This window comes from Pseudophryne corroboree, chromosome 2 (assembly GCF_028390025.1).
Source record: "Pseudophryne corroboree isolate aPseCor3 chromosome 2, aPseCor3.hap2, whole genome shotgun sequence".
NCBI classification, from domain to species: Eukaryota; Metazoa; Chordata; class Amphibia; order Anura; family Myobatrachidae; genus Pseudophryne; species Pseudophryne corroboree.
In genome coordinates this window covers 694,029,735-694,044,965 of record NC_086445.1, presented here as the reverse complement: position 1 = coordinate 694,044,965, position 15,231 = coordinate 694,029,735, and the positions used below count along the sequence as shown (strand labels likewise).

Sequence of the window (15,231 nt, the reverse complement as noted above, 5' to 3'; positions counted from 1 at the left end):
CACAAAAGATACACTCCCTACAACGCCAGTAAATCCTGCTACATTAGCATGCATAAGATACTGTGATACAGGTTCCGTAAGAACAGAGAGCTCAACACAAAAACTCCAAACAACTCATGCACCTAAGCATGTTTTCTACTAATCTCTGCAAATGAACAAACCCAGTGAAGACGCATACTTTAATCATAGTATTAAAGAACAAAGCATTTAATAGATTTTATTGGTTCATATTTACCATGAAAGCCTTCTGTCCTTAATGTTACCATTGTTTATTGTATAGTAACACTATAAGATTACCTGTCCAATCTTTATGCTTGGAATGAAAAACTGGTAATGTACGGGAGAAAATAACAATTGACCATTTGCTCCCAAACACTGAAAAACAGACAGAAATGGTCATTCAGATATATTGGTTAAATCCAATTTATCCAAACGACCATTCTTGCCCATTTTCCAGCTTTTGGGAGCAATTGGTTGACTGTCATTTGCTCCCAGACACTACCAGATTTTCATTCCAAGCATAAAGATTTGACAGGTTTATCAACAAGTGATAAAACTGGTTTTGAATGACAAAACTTGTTGCATATAATAAACGGTGATCCAGCCAATCAGCTCCTACCTGTCAGTTGGGAGTTGATTGGCTGGAGCACCATTTATCATGTTTTAGCATTCACAAAGAGTTTTAACACATGTTGATAAATGGGCCCCATAATCTTATAGTGTATAATAGCGTAGATTTCTCTTACGTCCTAGAGGATACTGGGGTACCATTTAGTACCATGGGGTATAGATGGGTCCACTAGGAGCCATGGGCACTTTAAGAATTTGATAGTGTGTGCTGGCTCCTCCCTCTATACCCCTCCTACAAGACTCAGTATAGAAAATGTGCCCGGAGGAGCCGGTCACGCTTATGGAAACTCCTGAAGAGTTTTCTGCATTTATTTTATATGTTTGTTATTTTCAGGCAGGGCCGGATGGCACCAGCCTGCCTTCTTCGTGGGACTTGGGTGGTGGGGAACGGCCCAACCACTTGAAGGGTTAATGGTCCCGTTCCCCACTGACAGGACACTGAGCTCCTGAGGGAACTATTCACAAGCCCCACCACAGCGAGCATACATTCCTGCAGCACGCCGCCATCCCTAACAGAGCCAGAAGAATGAACAGTGGTGAGTACTGAGCCGGCGTCCTGGTTCGCGGGGCGCCGGCCATTATGGCGGCATGAGGGTACGGAGACGCACGGCTTCTAACCGGGGCAGAATGCGTCTCCAGACACAGTATACAGCTGCGTCTCAGTACACTGTACACAGTACCCACACTGGCAAAAACAACCTTAAAACAGTTTTCTCTCCATTTTAAGCCCCAGATTACCTCAGCAAGTATAAAACATAGGGAAGACAGTGCACCATTGAAGGGGCGGGGCCTTCACTGAGCGGATCCAGCAGCTCACCAGCGCCATTTTCCCTCTGCAGTGGATACAGATGCTGACTGACAGGGACGCGCAGATTACAGCAGCGGTACCATGGGGTCATAGTAGGGGGGGGGGGGCGATTATTAGTGTACTAAGTCCCCTATCAGGGTACTTAGTCTGCGGCCCGACTAAGCTTGGCATTAGCGATAAGGGCGCGGTGGGGGCTGGCTCCAAATAACTGTGTGTCTCCCTGAAGGGCTCTTTGTGGGTTAATTGTGCTTAACCATTTCGTGTGTGTGTGTGTGTGTGTGTGTGTGTGTGTGTGTGTGTGTGTGTGTGTGTGTGTGTGTGTGTGTGTGTGTGTGTGTGTGTTGTCACATTCACATTAAGTCAGGCAAGAGAGTGTGTTTCTTGTACAGTGGAGTGTTCCTCTTCATCAAGGGGCTCACTACTGGGTACTCAGGGCGGTGCACCTTCCCAGAATAGCGGGGCTGAACCGGAGGGTGTTAAATCCATTAAAGGAATGATCTCCAATATTTCTACGAAATTATCCTGCAATGAGAAAGAGACGCAATACTTAAGACTGACTGTGGATGAGTTTATGAATAGAGACTCATTCCCCAAACCAGCGTCTCAATCTCCTCCCATTTGTTCGCAAAAACGATCTCTGGCCCATATAGTGCAGTCTGACTCTGACGGGTCAGACATGGAGGAGGGCAAAGTGGATTTGGAGGCTATCAGAGATGTTCTGCAAATTCCAGATAAGGTGCCAGAGGAGAGTGAGGAATCTTATTTTAATGTAAAAAATAAGTCCTCAGTCACTTTTCCTGCGTCAAAGGAATTGCATACCCTGTTCGAAGAACCATGGGTTAATCCTGATAAATTTAAAATCCCTAAAAGGTTGCTCTCATATTTTCCTTTTCCTGTGGAGGATAGGAAAAAAATGGGAAAATCCACAGATAGGGGACGCATCAGTCTCTAGGCTGTCACGAAAAATTGTATTGCCTGTCTCTGGTGCAGCCTCCCTAAAAGACATGGCTGATCGTAAAATTGAGACTATACTCAAATCACTGTACACAGCTGATGGGATGGCCCAGAGACCCACTATTGCATGTGTGTGGATCACAAAAGCCATTGCTAAATGGTCAGGTAACCTAATTGAGGGGTTAGATTCCTTGTCTAGGGGAGGATGTTATTTTACTCTTGCAGCATAAACAGGACTCTGCGAACTTTATGGTGGAAGCCATAAAAGTGATAGGCTTGCTTAATGTACGCACCACCGCTATGGCAGTGTCAGCACGCAGGGGCTTGTAGCTATGCCAATGATGCGGACTCCAGGAAAGGCGTGGAAGGCCTACCACTCATAGGAGAGGCCTTGTTTGGAGATAAACTAGACAAATGGATTTCCAAAGCTACTGCGGGTAAGTCTACGTATCTTCCTTCAGCAGCTCCCCCAGCCAGGAGAGCTTATTCATCTTCAAATTTACAGTCCTCTCGGATGGCCAAGTTTAAGGGCAAATCCAGAGGTGCTTCTATGGTGTCCAGAGGCACAAGAGGTCAACCACGCAAATCAGCAACTGCAGGTACTCAGGAACAGAGCTCAGGCTCTGCTTCCTCAAAACCTTCAGCATGACGGTGGACCGCGATACCTGGAGGGCTGTCAGGTGGGAATCCAACTAAAATTCTTCAGTCACATCTGGTCAAGTTCGTGACGGTATCCCTGGGTCATAGATCTTATTTCCTAGGGCTACAGACTGGAGTTCCAAGAGCTCCCACTTCACAAATTCTTCAAATCAGGATTACCAGTTTCACAAGAGGGAAGTATAACTTTAAAGCATGCCATCCAAAAACTGGTACAGACTCAAGTCATTGTTCCAGTTCCACCTCATGGTTGTCATTCCAAGTTGTTCGCTCGCAAGCTGCTTTTAGCAGCATTGCTCACGCTAAGCCGCCGCCTACTGGGAGTGAATCTTAGCTTATCAAAATTGCAAACGAAAGCTTTGCAATATTGCGAAGAGATTTCTCTGTGCAGTTTCTGAGTAGCTCGAGACTTACTCTTCCAGTGCGATCAGTTCAGTGCTTGTCGTTCCTGTTTTGACGTCACAAACACACCCAGCGTTCGCCTAGACACTCCCCCGTTTCTCCAGCCACTCCCGCGTTTTTCCCAGAAACGGTAGCGTTTTTTCACACACTCCCATAAAACGGCCAGTTTCCGCCCAGAAACACCCACTTCCTGTCAATCACATTACGATCACCAGAACGAAGAAAAAACCTCGTAATGCCGTGAGTAAAATACCAATCTTCATAGCAAATTTACTTGGCGCAGTCGCAGTGCGAACATTGCGCATGCGCAATTAGCGGAAAATCTCTGCGATGCGAAGAAAATTAACCGAGCGAACAACTCGGAATGACCACCCATCTGCACAACAAGGGGTACTATTCCAATTTGTTTGTAGTACCGAAACCGGACGGTTCAGTACGGCCGATTCTGAAACTCAAGTCCTTGAACCCGTTCTTAAGAGTGTTCAAGTTCAAGATGGGGTCTCTGAGAGCGGTGATCTCAGGTATGGCGGAAGGGGAATTCCTAGTGTCTCTGGATATCAAGGATGCGTACCTTCACATTCCGATCTAGCCGCCTTATCAGGCTTATCTATGGTTTGCACTGCAGGACAGTCACTACCAGTTCCAGGCCCTGCCATTTGGTCTCTCCACGGCACCGAAGGTGCTCATCAAAGTGATGGCAGAGATGATGTTTATACTCCGCAAACAGGGAATTAATATATTTCCGTACCTGGGTGATCTTCTGATAAAAGCGCAGTCCAGGGAAAGGTTGCTGGACAGCATTGGCCTCTCAACCAAACTTCTCCAGGATCACTGGTGGATTCTGAACCTTCCAAAATCTCTCCTAGAGCCAACACGGAGGCTTCCAGTCCTGGGGGTGATACTGGACATGGAATCGCAGAAAGTGTTCCTTCCGCTGGAAAAGACATTGCTAATCCAGTCAATGGTTCGGGATGTCCTGAAGCCAACCCGGATATTGGTGCATCAATGCATTCGCCTTCTGGGGAAAATGGTGGCCTCTTACGAGGTGCTTCAATACGGAAGGTTTCACGCAAGACCCTTCCAGCTCGATCTGTTGGAGAGATGGTCCGGATCACATCTTCACATGCACCAGAGGATCCATCTGTCGCCAAAAGCCAGGAACTCCCTTCTGTGATGGCTACAAACTTCTCACCTCGTCGAGGTTTGGAGGTTCAGAATTCAGGACTGGATTCTGTTAACCACGGACGCAAGCCTCAGAGGTTTGGGAGCAGTCACCCAGGGGGTGCAGTTTCAAGGAAGATGGTCAAACCAGGAAGTCATCCTACCAATCAACATTCTGGAACTCAGGGCCATATACAACATCTGCAGGCCTCACATATTCTTCAAGATCGTGACATTCAGGTCCAGTTGGACAATGTGACGGCAGTGACGTACATAAACCGACAGGTGTCAAGAATTCTCCTCTGGGCAGAAAAAAATGCTGTGGCGTTGTCAGCGGTCTTCATTCCAGAAATAGACAACTGGGAAGCAGACTTCCTCAGCAGACACGACCTGCACCCGGGGAAGTGGGGCCTTCACACGGAAGTGTTCAGGTGCTTGACACGTCAATGGGGATATAAACAAATCGACATGATGGCCTCTCGTCTCAACAAGAAGCTCAAGCGGTATTGTTCCATGTCGAGAGACCCACAGGCAGTGGCGGTAGACGCTCTGATGACTCCATGGGTCTATCAGATGGTGTACGTGTTTCCTTCACTTCCTCTGATCCTAAAATATCTAAAAAGAATAAAAAGGGAAAAGGTTCAAGCAATACTCATTGCTCCAAGCTGGCCAAGAAGGGCCAAGAAGGGCCTGGTACGTGGACCTTCTGGAGATGCTCCTCAAAGATCCGTGGCCTCTACCTCTTCGCGAAGATCTTCTGCAACAGGACCCGTTCGTCTATCAGGACTTACCGTGGCTATGTTTGATGGCATGGAAGTTGAACGGCTGATTTTAGCCACAAGAGGGACCCCTAACAAAGTTATCCCGACTATGATCCAAGCCGGGAAGGGGGTAATGTCTAAACATTACCACCATATTTGGAAGAAATACGTCTCTTGGTGTGAGCCCAGAAATTATTCTGCGGTGGAATTTCATCTGGGGCGTTTCCTGCTTTTTCTGAGGCAGGTGTGGATGTGGGCCTACATCTGGGCCCCATAAAAGTCCAGATTTCGGCCTTGTCCATTTTCTTTCAAAAACAATTGGCTTTTCTCCCTGAGGTCCAGATGTTCTTAAAAGGTGTTCTGCACATCCAACCTCCCTTTGTGCCTCCCACGGCACCTTGGGATCTCAATTTCAGTTCCTCCAATCGATCTGGTTTGAACCGTTACAGGAGGTGGACGTAAAATATCTTTTGTGGAAGACCTTCACACTACTGGCCTTGGCTTCAAAAAGACGTGTCAGAGCTGGAGGCTTTGTCTCACAAAAGCCCTTATTTAATTTTCCATGAGGACAGAGCTGAATTCAGAACTCGTCAGCAATTTCTTCCTAAAGTGGTGTCTGCATTTCACATCAACCAACCTATTGTGGTTCCGGTTGTCATCGAAACCTCTGCTACTTCAAAGTCTTTGGATGTTGTGAGGGCTTTGAAGGTAGATGTAAAGAGGACAGCTCGTCACAGGAAATCCGCTGTTTGTTCTCTATGATCCCAATAAAACTGGGTGTCCTGCTGCAAAGCAGACAATTGCACGCTGGATCAGGCTCACTATCCAGCATGCTTATTCCACGGCAGGTTTGCCGTGTCCAAAATCTGTACAGGCCCACTCTACTAGGTCGGTGGGTTCTTCCTGGGCAGCTGCCTGGGTGTCTCGGCTTTACAGCTCTGCCGAGTGGCTACTTGGTCTGGTTCAAACACGCTTACTAAGTTCTACAAGTTCGATACTTTGGCCTCTGAGGACCTTCAGTTTGGTCAATCAGTTCTGCAGGAGCCTCAGCACTCTCCCATCCGGTTTGGGAGCTATGGTACATCCCCATGGTACTAAATGGAACCCCAGTATCCCCTAGGACAGGAGTGGCCAACCAGTCAGAGACATAGAGCCAAGATATCTTGTTAAGTACATCAAAGAGCCGACTTCGAGCCGAAGGCGCACTTGCAAAAAATGGGGTGTGACCTTGTGCCTGCTAGGCCACGCCCCTGGTATAAAATACATTGAAAAAGCCAGATCCAACATAAAATACAAAGAAAAAGCCACTTCTACATCAAATAATTGAAAAGGCCAGATCTGCATGAAATATATTGAAAAGCCAGATTCACATAATACACTTCAGTTCCCCCATGTGTCACTTCAGCCAGCACCCGCCTGTGTCACTCCAGCCAGCTCCCCCATGTGTATTTGGCTCCCTCAGTTCTCAGTCTATGTAGTGCTGCTGCATGTCTGGCTGTAGTGCGGCAGTTTACAGATCTCTTGTGGTCACGTGACTTTGAGTGTTGGGAGCCACATTTGAATAAAGAAAGAGCCGCATGTGGCTCAAGAGCCACGTGTTGGCCACCACTGCCCTAGGACGTAAGAGAAAATAGGATTTTAAATACCTACCGGTAAATCCTTTTCTCATAGTCCATAGAGGAGACTGAGTCTAGTAGGAGGGGCATAGAGGTAGGAACCAGCCCACACTATCAAATTCTTAAGTGCCCATGGCTCCGAGTTGACCCTCCTATACCCCATGGTACTAAATGCAACCCCAGTATCCTCTGCGGACAACGAGAAAATGATTTACCGGTAGGTAATTAAAATCCTATTTTTAAGCATATCAATGGTTGTGCACAGATGGTATAATCAAATTGACTGAAGCACTAATTAAGTCACCTGTGCTTAACTATGGATATCCTTAAAACCTAAACTGTTCAGGTGTCCTGAGAACCAAGATTGGGAACTGCTGGCGTACATTTTTTACCTCATGAATAGGCCCTATAAACTCAAATATACCATTATGCACAATATGCCTGTTTATCTAAACTGTTCATACACTGGACAGGACAACAGTCAACTGAATTATTTAAAAAATATATATATTAATGGATAAAAATTGAAACATGTTGCCGTGGGATAAATGTGAAAAATATTTATATTGTGGCAAGGAGCATGTGGTCTAATATTTTTAGGTGTTCTTTTATTTTGAATTAATTTAATTCTTCTAAAGAAGGGATTAAAATCACAATCAAAAATGACTGCCTCTTTTGACTTAATGCAGTCCACAAGCAAAGATACTGCCATTTTGCGTTTATACCTAAAACAACAATAAACGACAGTCAGAAGACCGACAGCGGGATCTTGATGGTCAGAATCCCAAAACAAACTGGTGAGTATTTTTACCCTACCCTAATCCAACCCGTCCCGCAGCCAACCCTAACCGCCCACCCTCCATCCCCCCTGTGCAGCCTAACCCTAACCTCCCAAATCCCGCTAGTGCCTAACCCAAACCCCAGTACTTGCCTCGGGCATGCGGCGGGATTGTGCCCGTCGGGATGCCGATGTCAGCCTCCTGACTGTCGATATGTCAACAGCATCCCCACTAAACAGCCTTACTTTATGAAGCATTATCTGCCATTTTTGCTCTCCTGTTTTTCTACTTTTACTAGATAACAGTTTATACAGATATTGGACATCAGAATTTACTGCATTTCACTAAACAGCTTAAAAAGACATTGCCCTTGGAGTGTAAGGTCTGTGGTGTACTGCAACTAGCGGCTTTCACTAAAGAAAAACCCAGCATAAGACATCAGTGAACACTGCAATATGGGCAGATTTCCTGCCTTGAAAGGTCAACATATTTTCCAAATTCAATAATACCACTTTCACACCGCACAAATAACCCGGTATCGACCTGGTAAGTTGCCAGGTCAACCAAGGTCGCTGTGTGGTGTGAAAGGGTCAGTCCCGAATTCCCGGTTTGCCTGACCCGATAATTTAACCCAGGAATAAAGAAGCCCTGTTCCCAGGCCATTATTATCAGGTGCAGTGTGAATGGGTTTCCCAAGTCGATGCGACCCGGTACCCGTTCACAGCATAGGGAGAGGCGGCGCAGAGATGATCTCGTCACCTAGAGTCGCCTCAGCCCCCACCCCCAATGACGCCGTGGTCCCCGCCTCCGATGGCAACCCAACCCGGCAATATGCCGCTCGGGAATCCAGTTCTCAGGGTCCAATCCTGAGTCGCACCAGGGAAGGACCTGTTTTCAGTTCCCGGCTGCGACCCAGCATTAGCAATTTGAAAGCTGTATAGACCCTGAGTTCTCCTCTGTAGACCTATAACTAGACCTAGAAGAGGACCAGATATAATGGTTGGATGGCACCATGCATCCTTTCCCTATAATCAGCATGGCCAGCTAGATTGGAGAATGGATTTTAATATTTGGGAGCAACCAATGCCAATGGAAGATTTAATATTTTAATGTTTGTACATAGAAGTCTGGTTCCATCAACGGACCATCCCCAAATGGCCATACACACCAGATGATTTAATAAAAGACTTAATTATACGTAATTCCGTACTTCATTGATATGCACAGAAGCGCATGTGATACAGTCCGGTCGGCTGTGCCGCACAGCCGACAGGAAGATGTTGCATGCCACCCATGGGAGCACGCAACTGAGCGTACACATCAGACAATATGCACAATTTGTCGTTCCTATATCAGCCTTATGTGTTGCCACCCTCAGTGTGCCTTGAGGACTGTTTTTGGAAACCCCTGCTGTACAAGTTCCATTTGTAATATTTTATAAATGTAACACCTATATTATCTTAAAAAATTTCCTACATACACTGGGCTAGATTCAAATGTTATCACGGGTCCCGGCACCAGCGAGCGACTGCCGGCAGCTATTCAAATGTTGCTGCCGATGAGCACGAGACCTTAATTTCAGCTCGCTACCTATGGTGGTAGCCTGAAATACGCGAAATGGCCCACGATAAAACAATTTATTCCCCCCACAGTGTCTATGGGGGGTATTTGTCAAAGATCGGAGCGAGCTAAAATTGTGAGAGATAAATTACCAGCCAATCAACTTCTGCCTTAGATTTTACAGGCAGTGTTTGAAAAATGACAGATAGGAGCTAATTGGTTGGTACTTTATCTCACAATTTTATCTCTCTCCAAAACTTTAATAAAAACCCCCTAAGGGAGAATTGTGTATAGTATTTATGTCCTAAAGCTCTCACCATATTCGGTGCATCATAAACCCAATGTCATGGCTTTTGAAAGTTTCTTGATTCAATACCCAAAGACATCAGACAGCGAATGCGGTGTGTCTCAGATAAGTACTAAATAAACTACACTAGTCAAATTATTTAGAAAATGCTTACCTATATAACACACATTCTATGTATAAAAGACAGGGGTAAGGGGGGGTTAAATGTTCACAACATAGCCAAAGGAACATAAAAAAAAAAGGCCATGGAAGTTGAGAGGCAGTGGTGCTCCACAGGTGAGCATCAAGGGTTACATGGAGCCTTCCTCACATACTGATGTCCCATTTGAGTCTCTTTCTTTTGGATGATTAGGGAAACGTACCCATAAGTGTTCTGCATGTCTTCTTTTAACACTAGTAAATTACCATTGGCTAAATGTAATAGCCTGCGAGCTGACGAAGATGAGGGACTTTGTGCGAGTATGGCCAGTTTTTTAAAGCAGCAATCATTTACAAGGTAAAAACAGGTTAGTTTTGCCTTGTAAATGATTGCTGCTTCAAAAAAGAACAACTGGTAGACTTGCACAATGTCCCTCACCTCCGGCAACTCGCAGGCTATTACATTTAGCCCAATATCTAACGCATTTGGTTTGCATCTTTACTGGCGTTTGTGTTGTGTTTGAATGCCCACAGGTATGGAAACACTAGAAACAATAGCTTGTAGAATCAAACATGTTTACATGCATTTAAAAACATTTTTAAGCAAATCGGTGGTTATGAGGCGTAATAGTGCGATCACAGGGCATTCACACACACTCTGCGGCAAATTAATCCTCAAGAATGTAACTTATACCCCTTTCACACCGCAGCTTGTACCCGGTAATTTGCCGTTTTTACTGGTTTCCTAAACGGTTCGAGCTGCGATGTGAAAGGGTCACCTTCAATTCACCGTTTTCAAAATACCGGTATTTTGAAACGGTAAAAAAGCAGGGTCGTTTCAGAGCCATTTCATTGTGCAGTGTGAAAGGGTCTGAAACTGTATTTGCAAGCCCCAGAAGGTGATAGGCTGTCTCCATGTGTGATGTCACCAGGCAGAAGCAGGAAATAAACATTTAAAATGACAACCACTGTTTTGTATGGGTGAAACGGGTTCAGTGTGAAAGGTACCAAAACGGTAATGAAATGGTAATATACTGGTTACAACATGCGATGTGAAAGGGGTTTAACTGCTCAGACCCGTTTTAAGAACCATTTAAAGAACCGTTTCAAAAGCAGGTTTTGCGATGTGAAAGCAGCATAACCAACCACACTCTCATGACTAGATCTCAGTTTCTCTGATGACCCTTCATCATGACCAGTTCACCCAGTTCAATGCTCTGTTCCTGATTTTCCCCGAACTTCCCACTGTAGGAAACTTATCTGAATTAATTGTGGTGGGTTCAATTCAATGCAAATTGAATAGCGACAGGAGGGAGCTTCTGGAGCTATTCAACTCAGTCCAATGTTATGTTGGAGAATGCCGGTTCTCGCGCCTTAAACATGGTGTTTAGTCATGAGAACTGGCATTCTCCGACTTAAGTGCGGGGAGCGATGCTGTTTCTAGGGAAGAAAACAGCATTACGCCATCAGTTTTGTCAGATTTATACGGTCACCCCCAGAGGAGTGCGAGAAGAAATCCTTAATTCAGGCATAACATTGCTCTGAATTGAATTGCGCCGGCTATACAATTCGAGTTGAATTTAATTGACCCCACTGATGTCCACAAACACCTTTCTAATCGATGAATTCAGCCCAGATTACTACAGTACAGAGATATACATGAAAAGTTCGGGAGCAGTATAATTGTACCATGCACCATCGGTCAAAAATTAGGTTCTATCGGTGTAATAAGCAGCACATTTTTGGGCAGCAGAGCGCAATGGCAGGCATGATAATGATGGGGGCGTGGCTAAATCATGGGGGTGTGACAACAGCAGTTTGTGGGTATACATCTGTACCCCTTACACATGCCTGGGCCTTTGCTGAACCCCTTGGACAAGCCTTGGCTCCTGTAATTAGTACCTGCTCTCCCCCTCTTCTCGGCACCTCTGCATGGGTGACTTGTAAAGCTATGGAAGTTACCATGTTACTGATTTAAAGTAGTGCACCTGCTAAGACCCATGTATAAAAGGGATGTAATAACAGAATGTCTAGAGTATAATTTGCCTTTCCTGGCCATTAATATGATGATTAGAAATCTGTTATAGCCTGGAAAGGAGGTGACTGAAATTATAATACACAAACTCATCTACGCACTTTAAACTGTTATTTCAATAATTTTGGCCTACCAGTGGGAACTTTGGTAAACGGTAACAAAGACAGTGTTTTATAGTACACCAGTGATTTTAACATAACCCAAGTAAACACAGAAAGCACGATTGCACACTGTTGCTCTGTTCCTGGACACTGCAGGTTTCCTCTATTCACTCATATACCAGTACTGCCAGCTGATCAGTAACAGCTCTCAGCAATACATACCACAAAGTGCAAATACAGCCTACTATATATCACAGGCACACATACCATACACAGCCCCCTGATCCCCAAAACACAGTGACAGCAGATAGTTACCACTGCAGTATACAATGTGAAGCATAGCCATACTCCTCCCTCATTCCCAACAAACACCACACTAATGGATCTCATATAATACGTTAACAAAAAAACAATATATTTATTAAATGGCTTTGCAGAATACATATGTGCACATCATTTTACACCTTGCATACATACATCAACATTAATACCCTGAGATATACACATTGCCTCCAATGTAAAACAACTACTGTAGGTTTAGATAACCTGCTCCCTTCAACTATACACCCCAAATACTTTTCGCCCTGAAAAGCAGTTGATGTTAAAATCGAATGTAAAAATAATAATAATAATAATGACCAACTGCACCACTGCTGATACCACTTAGCAGTGCTATGCATTGCTGAGCATAAGCCCTGGAGCAGCAGAGGGGTTAATTACACTGGTAATTGAAAACACTGGAACATCACAATTCTCAGACAATTTTCCGTTCCCAAATTACGCCCTCTCACCTGCTTTCTTGTACAGTGGTCCAGTGCAAACCTCCGTGGGGACCAGGGAAGATCCGAAGGAAATCCCAGTGATTTCCCTAAAGGATGTTAATAGCTTCTGTAGAAAAAGGAAGCTGTGTATGTGCAGCAGGCACGGAGCACACTGAGCGATGCACAGGGCAGACAATAGAGTGCAGTCACAAGTGGCGCCATCTGATGGACGCACGCGAAACTGCAGCCTATAAATTTTACATAGGCGATGTACCAGATAACCACGAGTAATAACAAAGTTTCACTGTAACCTTCCTCCTATACAGTGGATAGATAGATAGATAGATAGATAGATAGATAGATAGATAGATAGATAGATAGATAGATAGATAGATAGATAGATAGATAGATAGATAGACACACACACAAAAAAATCAGATTTATTTAAACTTGCGAAATTAAGCTTAGTAGGAAAAAAAAAAAACACCTGTATAGATTTCTAATAGATAACACTATTTGCTGGGCATATATAGTGTACTTCGGGATCTGATGTCATGTGTGAGTATGATGGCCATGTAAGGGGACATTTGGGAGAGTCTGATGGTATGTGGAATATAGATAGGTAGATAGATAGATAGATAGATAGATAGATAGATAGATAGATAGATAGGGGATGCCGTGCCAGGATTCCGGCGTCCGTATTTCGACAGCAGGGATCCCTACCGTCAGGATCCTGAATGGATTCCAAAACAGCTGGTGATGCGCTTTAGCACTCACTTTAACAATTATAAGGAACAAGTCCCAGAATGAATCCTTAGCTATTTAAACTTTTAGGGGGAGATGTACTAAGCAGTGAAAAGAGTGGAGAAGTTGCCCATGACAACCGGTCAGCATTGACGTAATATTTATTATTTGCATACTATAAAATTATACAGAGCAGCTGATTGGTTGCCATGGCCAACTTCTCCACTAGCTCATTTCCCCACTCCTTTTCACTGCTTAGTTCATCTCCCCCTCAGAGAATCAGAATCAGCTTCATTGACCAGGTATACTTGTGTATACTAGGAATTTGTCTTCGGTTTGCTATACAACAGCCAAGTAGACAACAGGTAAGCAGGGGGGGCATGTAAAGTCAGACAGATAGGTATACCATAGGGACACACGTCTAGTCAGTCAATGTTCAGTTCAGCAGGCGGACAGCTTGGGGAAATAAACTTTTGAGGTTTCTGGTGGACCTGGCGGGGATGGCCCTGTAACGCCTGCCTGAAGGAAGCAAGTTAAACATGCTGTGGCCGGGGTGTAGCTGGTCCTTTACTATCTTCGTTGCCCGCTTTTTAGCTCTGGACAGGTACATGTTCTGGACTGAGGGAAGTTCGGCCCCGATGATCTTCTCTGCGGTTCTGAACACCTTTTGGAGCCTGCATCTGTCCCTCGCGCTGGCGGAGCTGTATCGAGGAGCACAGTACCAACTCCACAATCGCGGAGTAGAAGAGGAGCAGAAGCTTCTGTGGGATGTTGAACTTCCTTAGTTGCCTGAGGAAGAACAACCTCTGCTGCGCTTTCCCGACAGTGGCGTCAGCGTTGGACCCCCATTTAAGGTCCCGGGAAATTGTGGACCCCAGAAACTTGAAGGAGTCTACTAGCGATACCACACTGTCAGCAATCAATAGTGGAGGTGCACTTGCTGACTTCTTCCTGAAGTCCACTATCAACTCGACAGTTTTGAGGGGGTTGAGCTCAAGGTTGTTGTGGATGCACCACTGGGCCAACCAGTCTACTTCCCGTCTATAGGTCAATTCGTCCCCGTCCTTGATGAGGATAGAGAATAGTCTACTATGCAGGAACAGGTAGCTTCTGGGAACCCTAGACGAAGTAATTTGGGGTGGAGGATGCTGGGGACGATTGTATTGAAGGCCGAGCTGAAATCTACAAACAGGACCCTCGCGTAGGTACCAGGAATGTTTAGGTGCTGTAGAATGTATTGCAGGCCCAGTTTGACTCGACACACCGATTCGATCAATAGGCAAACTGTAGGGGGTCCAGTTGAGGGCCATTCACAGTTTTCAGGTGATTCAAAACCAGACGCTCAAATGTTTTCATGACCACAGATGTCAGTGCTATCGGCTTGTAGTTGTTCAGGTTCGTGATAGAGGGTTTCTTGGGGACCAGGACGATAGTAGACCTTTTGAGGCAGGAAGGGACTTTCTGTAGCTCCAGCGATTTATTGAAGATCTTGGTGAATAGGGGGGCGAGCTGACCCGCACATGCTCTTAGGGCAGATGGTGACACTCCGTCAGGACCCGGTGCTTTCCTGGGTTTGGCCCTTTTGAACAATGCCTCCACCTCTTCTTAGGTGACTTGCAGTGCCTGGAGTTGGCCTTCGGTGTTCGGGGCATCGTAGAGGTGATTGTTTGGGTCGCAGGGGACTTCTTTTGCGAACCTGCAATAAAAGTGGTTCAGCTCATCTGCTAGGTCTTGGTGCATGGTGGTGGACTTTGATGTTTTCTTGTAGTTGGTTATGGATTGCAGTCCTTTCCATACAGATACGGGGTCATTGGTGG

General features: G+C 45.4%; 1 protein-coding gene across 1 annotated transcript in view; it reads right to left on the bottom strand.

The window, feature by feature from the left end:
• Window positions 1-12,874, bottom strand: part of PIK3C2B (phosphatidylinositol-4-phosphate 3-kinase catalytic subunit type 2 beta) — a 257,575-nt gene extending 244,701 nt beyond the window's left edge. Inside the window, exon 1 of the mRNA XM_063955240.1 lies at window positions 12,701-12,874. The gene's annotated coding sequence lies outside the window, so the exon portion shown is untranslated. The remainder of the gene's footprint in view (window positions 1-12,700) is intronic.
• Between the last annotated feature and the right edge of the window lie 2,357 nt (window positions 12,875-15,231).